This window comes from Pelodiscus sinensis, chromosome 6 (assembly GCF_052426305.1).
Source record: "Pelodiscus sinensis isolate ZL-2025 chromosome 6, ASM5242630v1, whole genome shotgun sequence".
In the NCBI taxonomy this organism is placed as follows: Eukaryota; Metazoa; Chordata; order Testudines; family Trionychidae; genus Pelodiscus; species Pelodiscus sinensis.
In genome coordinates, this window is record NC_143057.1 from 128,172,735 (window position 1) to 128,192,058 (window position 19,324).

At 50.1% G+C, this 19,324-nt stretch overlaps 1 protein-coding gene across 1 annotated transcript in view; it reads left to right on the forward strand.

Moving 5' to 3' along the window:
• The window catches only part of DNAI1 (dynein axonemal intermediate chain 1), a 217,942-nt gene that overhangs the window by 57,246 nt on the left and 141,372 nt on the right, over positions 1–19,324 (forward strand). The gene's annotated exons all lie outside the window — the stretch shown is intronic.

Below are 19,324 nucleotides of genomic sequence, written 5' to 3' on the forward strand. Positions count from 1 at the left end.
GCTCTGCTAGTTGCCCTTGCAGAGTGATTTCAATGTAGTCATGTTGCCACAGCCTCCTGCGCAGGCCTTTCTCTTGAGGCTGGTGCCCTGCTCAGGAGGGGAAATTGGAAAATCCAGGGCAGTCCCGAACTGTTGGCTTTTGTTTTTCCACAGAGCTGGGGGATGGGAGTGTGTGGGTGGCCAGGCTCTGCTCTTTCCCTACCCACTGATCTCGGATCCTGCAGAGGGCTGGGACAAGGAGCACAACACCATGGGGTGACAAAGCCCACGTCCTTGCTGCAGGAAGAGGGCAGTTTGCATCATGGAACCCTTCACGCTGGCACTATGGGTGGGATGATCTGACTCACTTTGTCTGCTGCTGGAGCAGCCAAAGGATCCCTCTGGTCTCCCTTACCTGGATGCTTTTTCTCTCCTTTCTCACTATTTTTATGTGTGTGTGTTTGTTTGTATGTTTTCAATGCACAGTAGGACATTCAGGGTTCTCCATGCAGTTTTGGAAACAAACTAACTAGCTAAACGCAGCAGCTGCTGCTGAAGGTAAACACTCTCTGGAAATTACAGATGGTGGGGCTAATAATGGCTGCTTTTGGCAAAGAAAACCGACTTCACAGGTGCAGTGACTTAGCTGCGAACACCACATCGGTGGCTGCCTGCCACTTTGTTTGCTAAATACATCCTTGTACTCTTTAACGGGTATCTGTACTGTGACGGTGTCACGTGGGGGTGATGAAGATGGAATCCATTGTGATGGATGAGACAGGTTTGTTTCAGATGGAAAGACGCAAGTTAGATAAAAATCATATATGCAGTTTAAGGCTCCCTTGCCCTATTACCACTGCATTGGATTAATATAATGGAAAGAATTTGACAGTCTGATTTACTTTGTACTTCTGCTGTTAGTTTTTAATCCTGTACTTCGCCTAGCCCTGACAATGTAAACAGGCCGGTCAGTTTCGCCAATGCAAGTACATTTCATGTTCTGTTTCTCCTGTGCTAGCGAGGAGCTGCCAAGCCTGCAGGGGAATATTTTTCCTTTAAAAATAAATTCAGTCTGTAAAAGCCATGGAAACGTTCCTCTTGCTGTTGTTTTGCACAGAAGCCCAAACAGACCCGATAAGATCTTTCATTCAGCAAGTGCCAGCTCACATGTTAAAAGCCAGATGGGGACCAGACATTGCGGAAGGGTGGGTGGGTAGGAGTGGCTAAAGAGACTGCTCATCTGACACTGCTAGCGCAAACGCCGGTCAGAATCATGGTGCCTCTGCTCAGAGGAGTGCAGGGGCAGCTGCCAAGGCACACACCCAACCCCCAGGGCTGTCACAACCCCTCCTTCCGCACTACCCCATTGAGTAGCTTGGAGAGAGACACAAACAGGAAAAGACTGATAATCAGCTATCCGCTTAGACTATTCAATTGCTCCACATGGCACAATTCCACCTGCACTTACATCCAGGCTCATTTTATTGTACAGGCAGTCCCCGGGTTACGTACAAGATAGGGACTGTAGGTTTGTTCTTAAGTTGAATTTATATGTAAGTCGGAACTGGCACATATTGTAGGGGAAACTCTAGCCAAACATTTCTCCAGAGCTCAGTTTTATTCTCCCACACCTCACTTCCCTCAGTCCTTTATTCTCAAGCTGAGGTGTCTGCTGAGAAAAGCCACTCCACGTCTCTCTGGTCTGCTGGGGGGAAGCAGCTAGTGCGGGGTTGCCTCACCCCGTTTGTAAGTAGGGATCTGATGTAAGTCGGATCCATGTAACCCGGGGACTGCCTGTATTAAGCTAACACCTCAGGGCCCCATTGGTGCTGTGTGTGTACACAGTAAGGGTTTGTCTACACTAGCCACCCTAGTTCAAACTACTTGTCCACATAGACCACCAGTGACAACTTGGGCAATAAGATCTGAGTGTGGGAGAGGCTGGGGCCATTTCTGCTGGGGGTTCCTCATCTCCTAGCAATGAAACCACCCCATAGCAAATGGGACCCTTCACTTTTAAACAAAGGCCATGCTTCAGGTAATAGGTCAATAGCTTCACTTCTAGGCTTGCAATGCTGCTAGCGTCAGCAGGGCAGAAGGAACCTGGTCTTGTGATTGATGCCCTTGTACCAGGACTCAGAAGATGTGGGTTCAGGTTCTGGCTCTGCCACACATGTCCTGTGTTACCTTAGTCAAATCTCTTAACCTCTCTGTGCCTTGGCTTCCCCATCTGCTGTAAATTGGAGGGTGATAATAGTTCCTTTGTCTGCCTTGCCTATTTGGATTGTAAGCACTTTGGGGCAGGGACTGTCTCTTAGGGTATGTCTACACTGCCACCCTAGTTCGAACTAGGGTGGCTAATGTAGTCATTCGAACTTGCAAATGAATCCTGGGATTAAATATCCCGGGCTTCATTTGCATGTTCCCGGGCGCCGCCACTTTTAAATACCTGGTAGTTCTAACTCCCTGCCTGCAGCTACACGCGGCACGGGCTAGGTAGTTTGAATTAAAACTCCTAATTCGAACTACCATTACTCCTCGTTGCAGGAGTAATGATGTTTCCGAGTTGCTAACATATGTGGTTAGCTAACATGTTTCCGAGTTGCTAACGTGTGGTTTGCAGTTGTTAACATGTGTGGTTGCTCACATGTGTGGTTTGCAGGCCTGCGGCCAGATCCTCTGAACAGGGAAACCTGTTCAGCTTAAATAGGCACATTACTAGTATTGTCATGACTGACAATCCAGGGTAATGCCTTTTGTCTAGAAAAGCAAGACAGGGCTTTTTGTCTGGGTCGTGTCTGGGACTGGTTAGACTGTCATCACTGCCATGTAGAGTCCTTGGAGCGGGTTTTGTGTACGGGGCTTGCTTTCCACCTCCCTGTCGGAACTCCTCTGACACACGCACCTTAGAGCTCAGCATCCCCTGGATTCACACCCTGCAGGCAGCGGCGGCTAGGCAGCATTCAGAGATGACTTCCAGCGTAAGCCTGCCAGCAGGAGAGGAAAGCAGAGAACGGTGGTGCTGTTCTCCCAAAAGCTTCTCTCTCAAGGGTTTTCTGCACACCAGGCTGGGCAGATTTACCCAGAGGGGTTGCCTGGGAGATTGTCTACAAACTAGTTTTGAACTGCTTTAAATCTATGGATTTGAAACCAGTATATTTCAAGCTGTGGAATCCCAGCTGGGGTAATGCTGAACCAACATGGAGGGCTTGCGCTGCTATAGTGTCTCTCCATATGCTCGTGACTGCGTCCGTGCGACAGTGTCTCTCCATACGCTCCTGACTGCGTCTGTGCGATAGTGTCTCTCCATACGCTCGTGACTGCGTCTGTGCGATAGTGTCTCTCCATACGCTCGTGACTGCGTCTGTGCGATAGTGTCTCTCCATACGCTCGTGACTGCGTCCGTGCGATAGTGTCTCTCCATACGCTCGTGACTGCGTCTGTGCGATAGTGTCTCTCCATACGCTCCTGACTGCGTCCGTGCGACAGTGTCTCTCCATACGCTCCTGACTGCGTCCGTGCGACAGTGTCTCTCCATAGGCTCCTGACTGCGTCCGTGCGACAGTGTCTCTCCATAGGCTCCTGACTGCGTCTGTGCTACAGTGTCTCTCCATAGGCTCCTGACTGCGTCCGTGCGACAGTGTCTCTCCATAGGCTCCTGACTGCGTCCGTGCGACAGTGTCTCTCCATACGCTCCTGACTGCGTCCGTGCGACAGTGTCTCTCCATACGCTCCTGACTGCGTCTGTGCGATAGTGTCTCTCCATACGCTCGTGACTGCGTCTGTGCGATAGTGTCTCTCCATAGGCTCCTGACTGCGTCCGTGCGACAGTGTCTCTCCATACGCTCCTGACTGCGTCCGTGCGACAGTGTCTCTCCATACGCTCCTGACTGCGTCTGTGCGATAGTGTCTCTCCATACGCTCGTGACTGCGTCTGTGCGATAGTGTCTCTCCATACGCTCGTGACTGCGTCTGTGCGATAGTGTCTCTCCATACGCTCGTGACTGCGTCCGTGCGATAGTGTCTCTCCATACGCTCGTGACTGCGTCTGTGCGATAGTGTCTCTCCATACGCTCGTGACTGCGTCCGTGCGATAGTGTCTCTCCATACGCTTGTGACTGCGTCCGTGCGATAGTGTCTCTCCATACGCTCGTGACTGCGTCCGTGCGATAGTGTCTCTCCATACGCTCGTGACTGCGTCTGTGCGATAGTGTCTCTCCATACGCTCGTGACTGCGTCTGTGCGATAGTGTCTCTCCATACGCTCGTGACTGCGTCTGTGCGATAGTGTCTCTCCATACGCTCGTGACTGCGTCCGTGCGATAGTGTCTCTCCATACGCTCGTGACTGCGTCTGTGCGATAGTGTCTCTCCATACGCTCGTGACTGCGTCTGTGCGATAGTGTCTCTCCATACGCTTGTGACTGCGTCCGTGCGATAGTGTCTCTCCATACACTCGTGACTGCATCTATGCATCTGTCAGTTTACCTAAAGTGATTAAAAAATCTACCCCATAAGCAAAAGTGAAATTGGTACAAAACGTAGAGACTTCCCTGGTCTCGTGTTGGTTTCAATAATGCTGGCTTACCAGAACCAGGCAGAAGTGATTAGGGATGTGAACAGGGGGGCTGGGTGCAGAAGCTGACCCCCCATGCCTGGGGCTGCCGGTCCTCCCACATAGGTCCTCCCATATGGGGGAGGGGAGTTGGAGCAGAAGCCTCCCCCCTGCACTTGGGAATGTTGGCTTCTGTTGCCACCCCTCCATCGTGTGGGGGAGACAGCAGCTGGCAGTAACAGCCAGCAGCCGCAAGCTTGTGGGGGGGGGGCAGGGATCCCACTTAATCAGTTAACCAATTACATCGAAGGTTTATAACTGGCTAACTGAATTAACTGGGATTTTGCATCCCTAGAGTCTCTGGGCAGGTGCAGGGGAAGTTGACATGGAGGGGCATTCGTGGTGCTGCAATGGAGTGTTCCATTGGCTCTGGCCTTCGAAGGCAGACCCAGACCCAGACCCAGAGGACAGATCAGTGAGACAGAGTGTCCAGGCTGTTTGGTAAGCTGGGCCTAAGCAAGCAGCATGCATCTGGCTTGGGGCAAGTGTAAATGTCTACACCCAGGAACAGAGTTTGTAGGCTGTGCTTATAGGAAGGGGAGCAGTGCTTCTGTAAAAGGATGTAGCAGTCAGAAGGCACAAGCTCCCAGAGCGACCCGTGGCAAAGGAGGTGCTTCTGGTACTTGCAATGCTGAGTAGGAGCAGAAAGATCATATTACCCCTCTATGTGGCACTGGTGCGACTGCTGCTGGAATCCTGCATCCAGTTCTGGTGCTCAGACCTCAAGAAGAATGCTGGTACCTGGAGAGCATTCAGGGGAGAGCCACAAGAATGAACACAGGATTAAAAAACATCCCTTTTAATACTAGACTCCTGGGGCTGAATCTAGTCAGTATGTTAAAGGGAAGGTTAATGGATGACTTGATCACAGTGTCTATGTATGCGCAGGAGAAACAGACATTACTACAATAATAGAAACGTAGGGCTGAAAGAGACCTTGAGAGGTCACCTGTGCTGAAGCAGGATCAAGTATCTCCAGACCATCCATGAGAGATGTTTTGTCTAACTTGTTCTAAAGAACCTCAATGATGGGGATTCCACAGCCTTCCTTGAAAGCATCTTAATTACCCTTAGAGTTAGACATCATTGACTCATAGGACTCTAGAACTGGAAAGGATCTCAAGAGGTCATCAAGTCCAGTCCCCTGCCCTCACAACAGAACCTAGCACCATTCTAGATCATCCCTGTCAGATGTCTACCCAAACTGCTCTTAAATATCTCCAGTGATGGAGATTCCATGTTGTCTCCATTATATAAGCAATAATGAAAATAATAGTACTGAACCTAGAATAGACCCGACCCTCCCTTCCTCCCCCCCGGACCCACTAGATTCACGCTCCCAGTTTGACAGCAAACCATTGATAATTACCTTTGAGTACAATCTTTAAACTGCACCCAGCATACAGTTAATTCCCTAGTTTGCATGTGCGACAGTCATGTGGGACTGCGTGAAAGCTTTTCAGAAATCAAATATCACGCCTACTTACTTCCCACTCTGATGGGGCCAGTGCCCCTAACGGTTACAGTCTAACAGACAAAGGTAACACAAGATCAAGTTGTGGGACAAGGAGGCAGTTAACCGTTGCAGCAGCTCACCAAGGGTTGTGATGGTGCATCACTGGCATTTCTTAAATCGAGATGAAATGTTTTTCTAAACAATACAGTATTGTATAACCACAGCAATTGAAACAGGACTGAATGCAGGGAAATCGTATGGTTTGTGGTATAGAGAAGCTCAGACTGCATCATCACAGTGGTCTCTTCTAGCACACGGAACTGGACACAATCCTCCAGCTGAGGTTTAATCAGTGCAGAGTCGAGCGGAAGAATGACTTCTCGTGTCTTGCTCACAACACCCCTGTTAATGCAGCCCAGAATCAGGTTTGCTTTTTTTGCAACAGTGTCACACTGTTAGCTCCTATTTAGCTTGTCGTCCACTCTGACCCCTAGATCCTGCAGGACTTCTTCCTAGACAGTCGCTTCCCATTCTGTGTGTGAAACGGATTGGTCCTTCCTAAGGACAAATGCAAAGTGCTCCACTTATTAAACTTCATCCTGTTTACCTGAGACCATTTCTCCAGTTTGTCCAGATCATTTTGAATTATCACCCTACCCTCCAAAGCAGTTGCAACCCCTCCCAGCTTGGAATTCTGTGAAACAGAATCGACACTATTCTGCTCAGGAAACAGCAGTGACATGCACTTTACCAAAACATAACTCATGCTGATTGACAAACACATTAACTGACAGTGTTTTCTGCACACTTACTAAGCGTACTGTCTCTGCCATCATCTAAATCGTTGATGAAGTTATTGAACAGAACCGGCCCCAAAACAGACTCTTGAAGAACCCCACTTTTTATGCCCTTCCAGCCTGACTGTGAACCACTGACAGCTGCTCTCTGGGAATTGTTTTCCAAAGAGTTATGCACCCACCTTTATGGTAGCCCCATCTAGGTTGGATTTCCCTAGAATTGTGGTTCATTTCTCTTTGCTATAGAATTGTGGCTATGGTGGGGGAGTTTGTTCTCAGAAGTCACTTGATCCTTGTACCAAAGTCATCTGTCTTGAATTCTGCTATGGGTTTCCTCTCTGATAACTGCTGCATGCTGAGATGTGAGCAAGTGATTTGCATCTTTCATTTCAGTCCCCATCTTTGAAACTGCAGGAATGACTTGCAATGTGACTCTGTTTTTTAACCCAACCATTTGGTTGCAATAATTCCCTGGAAAGAAAGGGCTGTCTTTTTGCTATGGAAAGCATTTGTATTTCAATCCAGAGATTATGGAGTGTGCTGCAGGAATTCTTAATGAGTCCATTGCTGTGTGGCTCAGAGACATGATACCTGGGACCAGTTTGAAATGAAATTTGATATCTTTCAGGCCAAATATATTAGCACTCAAAAACTTGCTGTTCCAATCAGTTTGTTTGTGTTTTATCATTCTCTGTGGTAGCAATAACTTCATACTGCTAAAGCAAAATGCAGGACAATGTAGCACTTTAAAGACTAACAAGATGGTTTATTAGATGATGAGCTTTCGTGGGCCAGACCCACTTCCTCAGATCAAATAGTGGAAGAAAATAGTCACAACCATATATACCAAAGGATACAATTAAAAAAATGAACACATATGAAAAGGACAAATCACATTTCAGAACAGGAGGGGGAGGCAGTGGGGGGGAGAGGAAGGAAGGTAAGTGTCTGTGAATGATGATATTAGAGGTGGGGAGAGTGGGACGTCTGTGAGCTAATGGTATTAGAGGTGATAATTGGGGAAGCTATCTTGGTAATGGGTAAGATAGTTTGCGTATTTGTTCATTCCTTCCCGGAGAGTGTCGAATTTTAACATGAATGACAGTTCAGAGGATTCTCTTGCAAGTGCAGATGTAAAAGGTCTTTGTAGCAGAATGCAGGTGATTAAGTCATTGAGAGAGTCATTCATACTGCTACCCTGAGTATACATCATCTACCTGGCCTCTGATTTGATTGGGGGAAAATATACCGCAAAACATAAAGTGCTAAAGGCCTGATCCAAAACCCCATGAAAGAAATGGGAGGATTTCCTTTGACTCAAATGGCTTGGGGTCAGGTGCTACATTCTGAGATGATATAAACATTGGTGCTAACATAGAAGACACCATGACCAATGACCAAGGCATTGCTATGGACCTCAGAGACTTGGGTCTCAGTCATGGATCAGTATTAAGGTGATGGGTGCTATATAAGCACCTAGGTAGTGCAAGTTACATATCAACATATCCGCATAAATCGGTATGAACGGGTGACAGTTCTTTGGACGTTCTAGGGTGGGGGTATGGCATGAAAACAACCTATAGGCATGTGTGAGATAAAACATGGGGTCTAAGTTTCTGTACCTTCTACGAGTTGCTTCTTCTGTGACCGGCACCTCCGTTGCACATAGGGATTACTCTCAAAGGCAAGCCCACAAACTCTGCTGGAAATCAGTACGGTTCTGCGTTCCTTCTGTGAAACAGAATCAACACTATTCTGCTCAGGAAACAGCAGTGACATGCACTTTACCAAAACATAACTCATGCTGATTGACAAACACATTAACTGACAGTGTTTTCCTTCTTACCACGTCCCTTAAAGGAAAGTGCAGTAATTCCTCATTTAACACGGTAGATACGTTTCAGAAAATGATCGTGCTAAGTGAAAATGTGTTATGTGGGGTCAATTTTTCCATTGAAAATAATGGAAAAGGTGGGGGTTGCATTTCAAGCCCATGTGCGCTCGCTGCTCCAGCCTGCACTTGTTAGCAGCTGGGACCAGGACATAAGGTTGGGGGAGAAAGGGGCCTGGGTTATAGCAGGGAGGGGAGCTGTTTTGCTCTGGAGAAGGGAAGGGAAGGACAGGGGAGGGGGCTTGCAGCCGACGGCTGGGTTTCCCTTTCCCCAGCTGTCCGGTCGCCAGCAGCTGTGCGGGACTTGCCCTGCCTCCTTGCAAAGCGGCGGAGGTTTGCCGCTCGCCGCACTATTCCCCAGTGACCCCTCCTTGCTGGACACGAGGCATCCAGCCAGAAGGGGTCGCCGGGGAACGGCGCGGTGAGCGGCGAACCTCTGCTGCTTTGCAGGGAGGCAGGGGAAGCCCTCTGCAGCTGCCGGCGACCGGCCAGCCGGTAAGGGAAATCGTGTTATTGCGGGGACGGGTCGTGTTGTTTGAAAAATGTTCCCTAAAAAAAAAATCGTGCTATCGCGAAAACGTGTTAAGCGGGCACGTGTTAAACGAGGAATTACTGTATGCAGATTTTACAGCCAATCCTGGGTCAGAATTAAGGTGGTTGTGCTGAGCTGAAATCTACCTGAGAGTATCCTGTATTAATGTTTGATTTGTGGCCACTGCAAAAATGTGTGAGCTCGTATTCATGCCTAACCCCTTTGTGTGAAGGACAAGAATATGCACCTGGAGTAGTCACTGCTAAGAGAGTATTGGAAGGAATAATCAAGTTTCAGGGCATATGGCAACTTCTGGCTGCTGGGGGCTAGGAGGAACCTTTCCCTGGGGCAGATTGAACAGTGTTGCTGGTGCAAAGGGCTGAAATTCACAAGGCAGGCTCCCAGACGCAGGAGGGTTTTAATTCTAGGATTTGACTGATTTGTATTTGTCTTCTGAGCTTTTTGGTCACAATTGCTTCCCGTTTTCAAGCCTTTCCTCACAGGGCTGGAAAGTTACTTTTTTTTTAAATATCTGGAAGCCAAGATTCTCTCAACATGACTACAGAAGCGGGGTTTTAAGAAAAACTCCAGATGGAGTGAGAGCCACCATACGACTGCAAGACTTGTCCCATTGTCACAGGAGCTGCCCTTGTACCTTGCTCAGAAGCCATTGGTGCTGCCCCTGAACTAGATGGACCAAGAGTCTGGTCCAGTTTGGCCCGTCCTAGATTCCAAACTCTTCCTTCTTTGCTTTCAAGTTCCTCGGTACCGTAAGGGGAGGTGTTTCCTAGAGCCATAGCACAGAGCCCACAGCTACGCTGTCTGGAACGCGCATGCTAGCTGCTGCTGCTTGTGGCTGGTCACGTTCTAGCTGCCTCTTACTGACTTCCTTTGTTTAAACAAAGTTTCCTGGGTTCGGCCTGCATTACAATTCCCTCGAGAAGCAGTGAGCTCAGTTTCGGGAAGGAAAGATTTGCAAGTTTGAACATTTTGTCAAGCCAAGTCCCGAGTCCCCCTGGGCTCTTTGCCTCTGTGCTTCACATCTTAGGGAGCTTAGCTCCTTCCAGGAGGCGGCATGCTGCACAGCTCCTCTAGCAGCGCTCTGACTCTTCCACTCAGCACAGCGTGTGCTCAGAATTGCAATTTCCTTTTCTTCTTTGAACCCCGTTCTTATCGTTTCTTACACATGGCATTCATGGACTCCCCGTCTGCATGCTCAGGCTGTAAGTCAGCGCCGGAGTTTTGCTGATTTGCCTGCCACTGGACGCGCGGGTTATACTGCCGCTAGACAGTCTGAGGTAATCTGGAGAGCAGGCTTTGTAGTGGCCTCTGGACTTACCAGACTCTCGCTTTGCCTGTCTGAAGCCCTGTTTCTTAAGGAGGCTAAAACCCGACTGTGCCAATCCCTTCTGGGTGGCATTCAGCTGCTAAATGTGATGTTTCTTCTCTTCTTCCCCAAATATTTGTTGTTGGGAGCGAATGGGGGCAGGACTGTTATTTCCAGCTTAAGTGAAAAATAAATAAATGACCTGCAGCATGTGAACACTTGTGGAGCAATTTTGAGGATAACGTGAAACAACTGATAATTAGGCACTGACAACTACCTGTAGCGCACACGTGATTATGGCTGCTGTGTGTCTGCGCACGTTGCATTCGAATCGTTGCATACACAGTCCAGACAATGGCAGGTATTGGGCCGGATTCTGCTGGCCACGTGTTATCAGACTGAAGCCCAGGGTTAGGTTTGATTTACACGCCCCTGCTAGAGATGAGACCCAGCTTCCCTGTTTGCAGTGGGAGATGGCGCAGCAGTAGAGACGTGTCCATTCTGCAGGTGTTACGTGGGCTCTATGGGTTTGTCTAGACGCAAGGGGTTTTTATTTTTAAAGAACTGCGTCTCGACTGCAGTTTCACTTTCAAATACCCTTTTTCGAAACAGCGATTGGACTTGAATATGCAAATGCTATGCAAATGAAGCACGGGATATTTAAATCCGTGCTTCATTTGCACTTTCGATCAGGCTCATTTACATCCCTAGGACACTGAGTCTGTCTACATTGCAGTTAGACACCTGCAGCTGACCTGCGCTAACTGACTGGCTCGCTGGCCTCAGGGCTGCCTAATTGTGGTGCAGCCCCCCCCGCCCACACACAATTACAATCTGCTTCTTGATGTTTGAGAGGCAACTAATGGGAGGGACATAAAGGGGGGCATGTGACCTCCCCATGTGACTTCTCCCCACCACCCCATACTGTCCCTCCCCATCCTATGCTACCTGGGGCAGGGGGGTCTGTCAGAGACTTCTGAGCCACAGGGCTCTCCAGAGCTACAGCACCCGGTGGCCTCATGCCAGCAACTCCCCTGGCATGGGTGTTCTGGTACCACCCCCAGCCCTGCCTCATCTGTTACCTGCGGCTACTTCACCCTCTCTTGGGTTCTTGCCAGAGTCTGTTTTCTCTGGCAGGATCCCAGGGTGTTTTGCCTGCTTTATCTCTGTCCACTTCCCTCCTCTCTCGGGGGACAGAGCAGTGCTCCTTCCTGCAGACCTCTCTTGCTTCCCACTTCCTTGCTGTATCCCAGCTCAACCGGGCCTCCTCGCCATTCGGAGCTTAGCAGCCCTTCCTCTCCTCCAGCTGGTCCCCGGGTTAACTGGCCCTTTCTGCCTGTTCAGCCCTCCCGTGAGCCGACACCTCTTACACGCTAACTCTACCCTCTGTGTGCTCTAGCTATGCGGATGGGAGCAACGCTGGGTTAATTCCCACGGGACTCTATGCCAACACTACTCACGCTTCTACCCGGATATTTGGCGCGCTGGCATCGGGAGGAGGCTCCCAGAAGAAAGCTGTTTGTTTTCCTTGCCAGAGTGTGCTGATTAGCTGGTTTGTGGGGGAAGGGCCGATGGGAAAGCCCCAAGAGGAAAACGAAACATCTGCCAGGTTCCGTAGCCTGTTGCTTTCCTTTGCTGAGTGGCTGCGTGCGTTTGCCTCACGGCGCCGGGTGCGAGAGAAGCCGATTCAGACTGTGCACAGAATTAGATCACTATCGCATTGCTTCACCTCTCCCTCCTCCAGAGTGCCGAGTGACCTCTCGTCTTCAGGCCCTCTTCCCAGCTCCCTGGCCTGGGTCAATGAGCCAAGGTTCATTGCTAGCACCGTCTGCCCCCTCTGTCTGCTTCTTTGACAATGAAAATAAATATACAGAAACGAATACGCGGACACTTCAGAATAAACGGGAATGGTGTGCCTAGCCTCTGTTTGGCTGGAAATGGGCGACAGGAGAGATCACATGAGGATGTTGTGTTCCCTCCCTCTGGGCCACCTGGCATTGGCCACTGTTGGCAGACCGGACACTGGACTAGATGGGCCTTTGGTCTGACCCAGTCTGGCTGTTCTTGTATTCTTAGGTAAACATAGATTCGTTTTAGTTTATTCCCTGCATTTGAAGGTCAAGCCAGAGTTAAGGGGGAGAAGTAACTGGGGAATGTGCAGCCGGTACAGCCACACCTCAATCTCCCAACCAAGCAAATATTTGTTTGCAAACTAACCTGATGCTAGAGTTGTCCAGGTTTAGTGCACTGGCTAGGAGGGCTCTTCAGAGTTGGCTTGTGGTTGCGTAATGCATGGCGTGTATCTGTCTGAGGTACGTCTCTGAACTCAATTGCTGGAGCAGCAGAGTGTGTCACCATGTGTAATCCAGCTCCCCATCATGCCCTTCAAGTGGGGAAGTTCTGTTGTCCCCACTTCATGGTGGGGAATGGAGGCGTGGAGAGACGAGGTGTCCTGCTCACGGAGAGACATGAAGTTTGTGGCAGAGTCCGTAGTGCTCCATGCTCTTGGCCTTTGCGGCACCTCCTCTTCCAGAGTGACCTTTGCGCTGGATTCTGCAGAGGGGTGGATGTGAGGGAGGCTCCGGAAGGGAGAGCCAGTGGAACTCAGCCGGTGTCCTTCTGGCTCCATCACTTCTGGGACTCATGGCTGTTCAACATGGAGCTCTGCTTTTCCAGGCCCATCTCCTCCCTTTGGCTATGGCTCCCCTTGGGAGATTTGGCCTGTCACTCCCCCTCCCCTGGGGAGAAGAGGAAACCTGACCCTCTTTCGCTGCTGGTATCTGTGACGTAGTGGGGGTACTTGCTGGGCGGTGGTGACCTCTGCTGTCTGGAGCAAGACCCAGCAGGGAAAACCTCACTATGCAAAGGTGATGCCAAACCTGTTGAACCAGACACCCCCCCATGGAGAGGAACAAAGAAAGGTGGAATGCTGCCCTGGCTGGGGGGCAGGGCTGGAAGAGAGTTAGTTAGTTGCTGGCTGGGAGCATGGAGGAAACAGCCTAGGGAAAGGGGCTGGAGTTTAGGGGCCCAGTCTCCCCCATCTCAAGGGGGCCTGAGGCATCCTAGCCCAGCTCTGTGACCAGATTACATCTGTGCTGTACTGTATCCTGGAGAGGCAATAAACTTCCTCTATTCCACCGGCTGGTGCAGTCTGTTTGTGCCATTTCGGGGTGCAGGAGACGAGGGACCCCCAACGCGCCGTCACAGTATCCAATCTAAATGCTCTGGTTGTGGTGGCAGTCCCTTAAAGGACTGGTCTGGTAGGCCAGCTCTTAGTTAAGAACTATTTACAGGCACTTGTGAGTTGCTGCTCCTGCCATGCTAGTCCCCTGATTCTAGCGTATTCGGAGGGTCAGACCATTAGGGGAAGACGGGCTTGCAAGGTGCTTTTTAAGGGCCTCCGTTATGAGGTAGGTGATGTGTTGACTCACAGCCGTCCCTTGGGCAGGAGAAGGGAGGAGATCCTGCATTTGTGTGGTGCCCCGGCGAGCCCACTACTGGGCCATTGTGCCCAGCCCTGGTGTGTACACTTTGAGAAGACTGATGGAGCGTTCAGAGAAGAGCCAGGAGAATGATTGAAGGCCTGGGAACCCTGGCTTCCTGTGACCCTGATCAGCTCAGTCTAGCCCAGCTTATAATAAAGGCAATGTGATCACTGTCGGTAGATATCTCTGGATACCTGGCATGGGGGGGCTTGTGGTGGGGCTAGTTGTAGAGTGGGATAGGCCCATGGCTAAAGTTAATAAGGCTCCCTTGGCCAAGGAAGCCTAGCCCTCTGGCCAGAATGAGTAGGAGGCAGTTCAGGAGGGTGTCCCCCAAAGGGCGTGGCCAGGTAGGGAGACACAGGCCCTCCCTGCTCCACGGGGTCCCAGCCCAGGGCCCTGGCAGTGAGGAGTGGGTCCCCCAGTAAGTCGGCAGAGAATTTGCCCCAAATAAGCTGACTGCTGCCAGGACACCAGCTAGTCCCTACCATGACTCCGGCAGTTGTAGTCGGGGTGTCTTCAGAGTCTCTGGGCTCCCCAGGCAGCAACTGCCAATCTGCCTGAGGCTCGGCGTCTCCTGCTCCTGGGACCTGGGACCCTGGCTGCTCCTCGACTGGAGCTGGCAGTGTGCCCATAGCCCTTGGTGGCCAGCTCAGACTGAGCTAGGCTGCAGCAGCAGTTGGAGCATGCTCAGCCGGGTCGGGAGGAAGGGGGTTTCTGCTGCTAAGAGTGATGCTTTAACCCCTTCCACTCCCGTGTGGGGCCAGTCCACCCCATCAGAGGGCTCTTCATCTTAGCAGACAAAGGCAGAACAAAATCCAACAGCTGCCAAAGCCCCCAGCCCCTTGATTATGGGAAAATATTATGAAAATGGCTATTTCTAACCCCCCCAAGTCACACCACTCCATTACAGCGTGGTCTAGGAAGGGTTACTCAGGCATTTCGTGGCTGTCACTAGCTTACTGTGTGCCTTTGAGCAACTCCCAGAAACTGCACTTCTACTCTCTCTTCTCTAAAGCCGGGATAATCCCTGGCTACCAGCTGGGGGAGTTGTGAGGCTTAGTTAATAACTGCGAAGTTTGGGGCGACCTGTGCAGCGGAGGTGCGATATGGAAGTGCAGACATTGCTTTCATGCTCCATGTGGCTTGCAAGCTTGTTCCTTCCATCAACAGTAGTTGGTCGAACAAGAGAGATTACCTCACCTGCCTTGTGTCTCATCTCCTGGGACCAACATGGCTACAGCCCTGCAAAAACAAGCACTACGAGTTAGTTTGTCATCTCACTCATCAGAGAATTTCTTTTAGAGAGGGAAGGGGAAGGGGAATGGGACGACTGTCTCTCCCAAAATAAAGCTGCGTGTAGTTGTACACTGGAGCTCAGTTACTCTCAGGAGGACTCAGGAGGCGGGAGAGACTCTACTGTGACAGTAACATGGCACTGTGATGAAGAGGTCAGCTGGCAAGCCCCATCTTCTTCAATTCATATGGTGCTACTTCTGACAGGATCCCCAGGGTACTGGGACCATGGGACCGCTCCAGCCAGGGGTGTCCCTCACAATGCTCTGCTAGTGACAAGCAGCAAACCCCCCACCTCAACACTGTGATCACTCGGCACAACTGAACGTGGAGCCCTGCAGTCGGCTAGATTGCATGAATACTGCCAGAGCCACGCATGAATCACTCAGACACACCAGCCAAACCCCCCTCAGCTCCCAGCATTGTACCCAAGGGATATACTGTCTTGCACCGCTCAAGAGGAGCAGAGGAATTGTATTAATTGGTTACCACTTCATCAATGGAAAGTGGATTTACACCAGCGTTTGTAAACCCAAGCTGATTTACCAGACACTTCAGGCAAACTCACTGGTAAAGATAAACAGCAGGCCCAGTTTATTGACTACAAAATATAGATTTTAAGTGGCTATAAGTGAAAGGCCAAAAAATCAGTGTGGTCCCGAACAGACCTAGCATGTGAGGCTGCAGTGGAAAGTCTCAACCCGATTAGGCTGAGCAACAACCACATAAGGAGTTTCTTATCCACTGGAAGTTGCAGTTCACAGGTCACAGGTTTCACCCTAGAAACCTGGGCCAGACTTCTCTGCTGGAGTCTTCAGTCCCCTGAGTGTCCTTGTTGCTTGTGCATAGGTGGAGGGAGGAGAAACTGGCCCCATGCTGGGCCTAGTGTGTATGTGCTCAGAGAACCCAAGTCCAGGCATGTCTGTGGGCATTGCTGAGTCACTATCCCGGTGTGTCTCCTGGGAGTGAGACATTGGATTGTAACTCCGCTGCTGGAGGATGGCTGCGGATGGCTGTTCAGGACCCACCCAAGCACCGGTTGCATCCCTTGTCTTTGTCTCCGCTGCTACACGAGGCTCTTGCTCTGCATTCCAAGTCTGTGCCTGTGAGAGAACCGTCAGCAGAGGCGCCCCCTGGGGAGAAACGGGATGCAGTCCTATGCTGCCGGCTTCATTAGCTTCGTTAAAAACGGAGGCAAATATTTGGTTAGGTGTTGGGCCAGGCCTAGTCAGTCTTTAACTTTCACCCCATACTTCCACTTTCTTCCTTGTTTCTTCTTATTTATATGGCTGCAGAACCTCTTCCTGTTGGTTTTAACTCCCTTTTCAAGGGCCAACTCTGCTTGGCTTTTGGTAGCTCCCACTTTAGCCTTTAGCCTTCCATTTTCTGTTCTCTGAGTGGTAGCTTTCCTGGTTGATCCCTCCCATCTTCCATTCCTTGTAGGAATTCTGCTTGCTCTTAGTCGCCTGTTTGCGAGGTTTGCTCATCCACCTTGGTCTGCAACCCTTTCCCAGGAATCTTTTCCCCTTATTTAGGATGCCGGCTTCTGGAAGCTTCTGCAGTTTTGACAAAGTAATTCCAAGCCTCGGATCCTTGATCCAAATGATTTTTTTCCAGGAGATTTTCATTTTGGTCAAAGTTTTTTGATTCTTTGAAAAAAATCCCACCAAACACATTGAAACAGCATGGCACCTGCCTCTCATGATCAGAAGGGGCGCTCGTGTCTGTGCTCTTTAAACAGTCCTGCTATTGGGTCGTATCCCCAGGCCTTCCTCCCTGGAGGGTTTCACCCTCTTGGACTCTTCTGGCGCCAGGCTACTAACAGTTCAGATCTCCTTCTAGGGGTTTATTGGTGTACATCTGGTAAGCCAGTGGGCCTGGGGAGGGGGAGAACATGGGCCTACCTGCTACTCTGAGTCCTACGAATATCAGCCATGCACCGCCATGCCCCTTTAACTATACTGCTTCCGTTTCCTAAGGCAGTTCCCCACCCTTTACCAAATCTTCACATTTACCTCAGGGCTTATCTAAGTTGAAGCCCAGTAGCCAGCTAGGAGCACTTCTTCGCTGCCCTAGTCCCCACCAGTCCTGATCTGTCCGTGGTGCTGCAGTATCCTTTAGTCAGCCAGGAGCGCCCTCTGTCTCCAACAAGGACTAGACTGTCTCTGGATTTCCAGCTCCTTTTATATGGATTTCCTGGGCCCTGATTGGTTGCTTCCTCTGCGGCCACTCTAGGCTGCCCAGAGGACTTCTCTACTGCCCTTTCTTGGAATGGCTGTGGCAGGCTACTTAGGTCTCCAGCAAGGGGTCTTTGGGCCTAGCTCACCCTGCCACACACATACACAAACTCTACTCTCCCTTCTCCCCCGCCTCCCTCTAGAAGTGCTGTGTCATGAGGCATCATCTGCCTTCAAAAGGCCACAAAGTCAAAGTACAAACAGTGCAGATTCTTGAGCTTTGGAGCGCATCAGCTCACTGCTCGGTCTGAGTTCCTCGAATACATCCGAAATCTTCACATGTAGGCAGAACAGATTGATGTGCAAGAATAGCATGCAGATATGGCTCTCCAAAAGAGGCACGTTTGTAGCTATGCAGTACCCACCTCCACCAAACTGGTGTCTGGACTGTTAGGCTACGTCTACACTGGCCCCTCTTCCGTAAGGGGCATGTAAATTTCAAGAGTCGTCGTAGGGAAATCCGCGGGGGATTTAAATATCCCCCGCGGCATTTAAATAAAAATGGCCGCCGCTTTTTTCCGGCTTTTAAAAAAGCCGGAAAAGAGCGTCTAGACTGGCCCCGATCCTCCGGAAAAAGCGCCCTTTTCCGGAGGGTCTTATTCTTACTTCAAAGTAAGAATAAGACCCTCCGGAAAAGGGCGCTTTTTCCGGAGGATCGGGGCCAGTCTAGACGCTCTTTTCCGGCTTTTTTAAAAGCCGGAAAAAAGCGGCGGCCATTTTTATTTAAATGCCGCGGGGGATATTTAAATCCCCCGCGGATTTCCCTACGACGACTCTTGAAATTTACATGCCCCTTACGGAAGAGGGGCCAGTGTAGATGTAGCCTTAGAATGCAGCGTGCATGCTAGAAAACAGTCTGGTGCTAACAAACACTTGGCCACTTGATGGCACTGTTAAATATTTAGTCAGCCAAGCGTGCAAAGCAAATGTGCCACATTCTGAGCACAAATGGCTGAAGAAATAAACCCACAAGTGCAGCAGGTATTAAATACTAATTTAAAGTGAGTAAAATACAGGGAGGCAGGAACAAGAGTTCAGTTTTAATTCATCTCATTGTGCCTAGTTACTGGTTTGGGCTGTGAAATAATAATAGCTAGCATTTGTCTAATCCTTCATTTCTCTGAAGTGCTCGGCAAATATTGAGTCCTCACCTGGCCTGGGAGGTCAATAAGGGTATGTCTACACTACCACCCTAGTTCGAACTAGGGTGGTAATGTAGGCAACTGGAGTTGCAAATGAAGCCCGGGATTTGAATTTCCCGGGCTTCATTTGCATAAAGCCGGGCGCCGCCATTTTTAAATGTCCGCTAGTGCGGACTCCGTGCCATGTGGCTACACGCGGCACGGACTAGGTAGTTCGGACTAGGCTTCCTAATCCAAACTACCGTTACTCCTCGTTTCACAGCCCAATCACAAGGAGTAACGGTAGTTCAGATTAGGAAGCCTAGTTCGAACTACCTAGTTCGTGCCGCGTGTAGCCGTGCGGCATGGAGTCCGCACTAGCGGACATTTAAAAATGGCGGCACCCGGCTTTATGCAAATGAAGCCCGGGAAATTCAAATCCCGGGCTTCATTTGCAACTCCGGTTGCCTACATTACCACCCTAGTTCGAACTAGGGTGGTAGTGTAGACATACCCTAAGAGGGTTATTTAGGATATTTTTAATATGGGCAGGGGGCAGGGAGGGAGGAAAATCAAAAGCTGGTTGTGCAGTG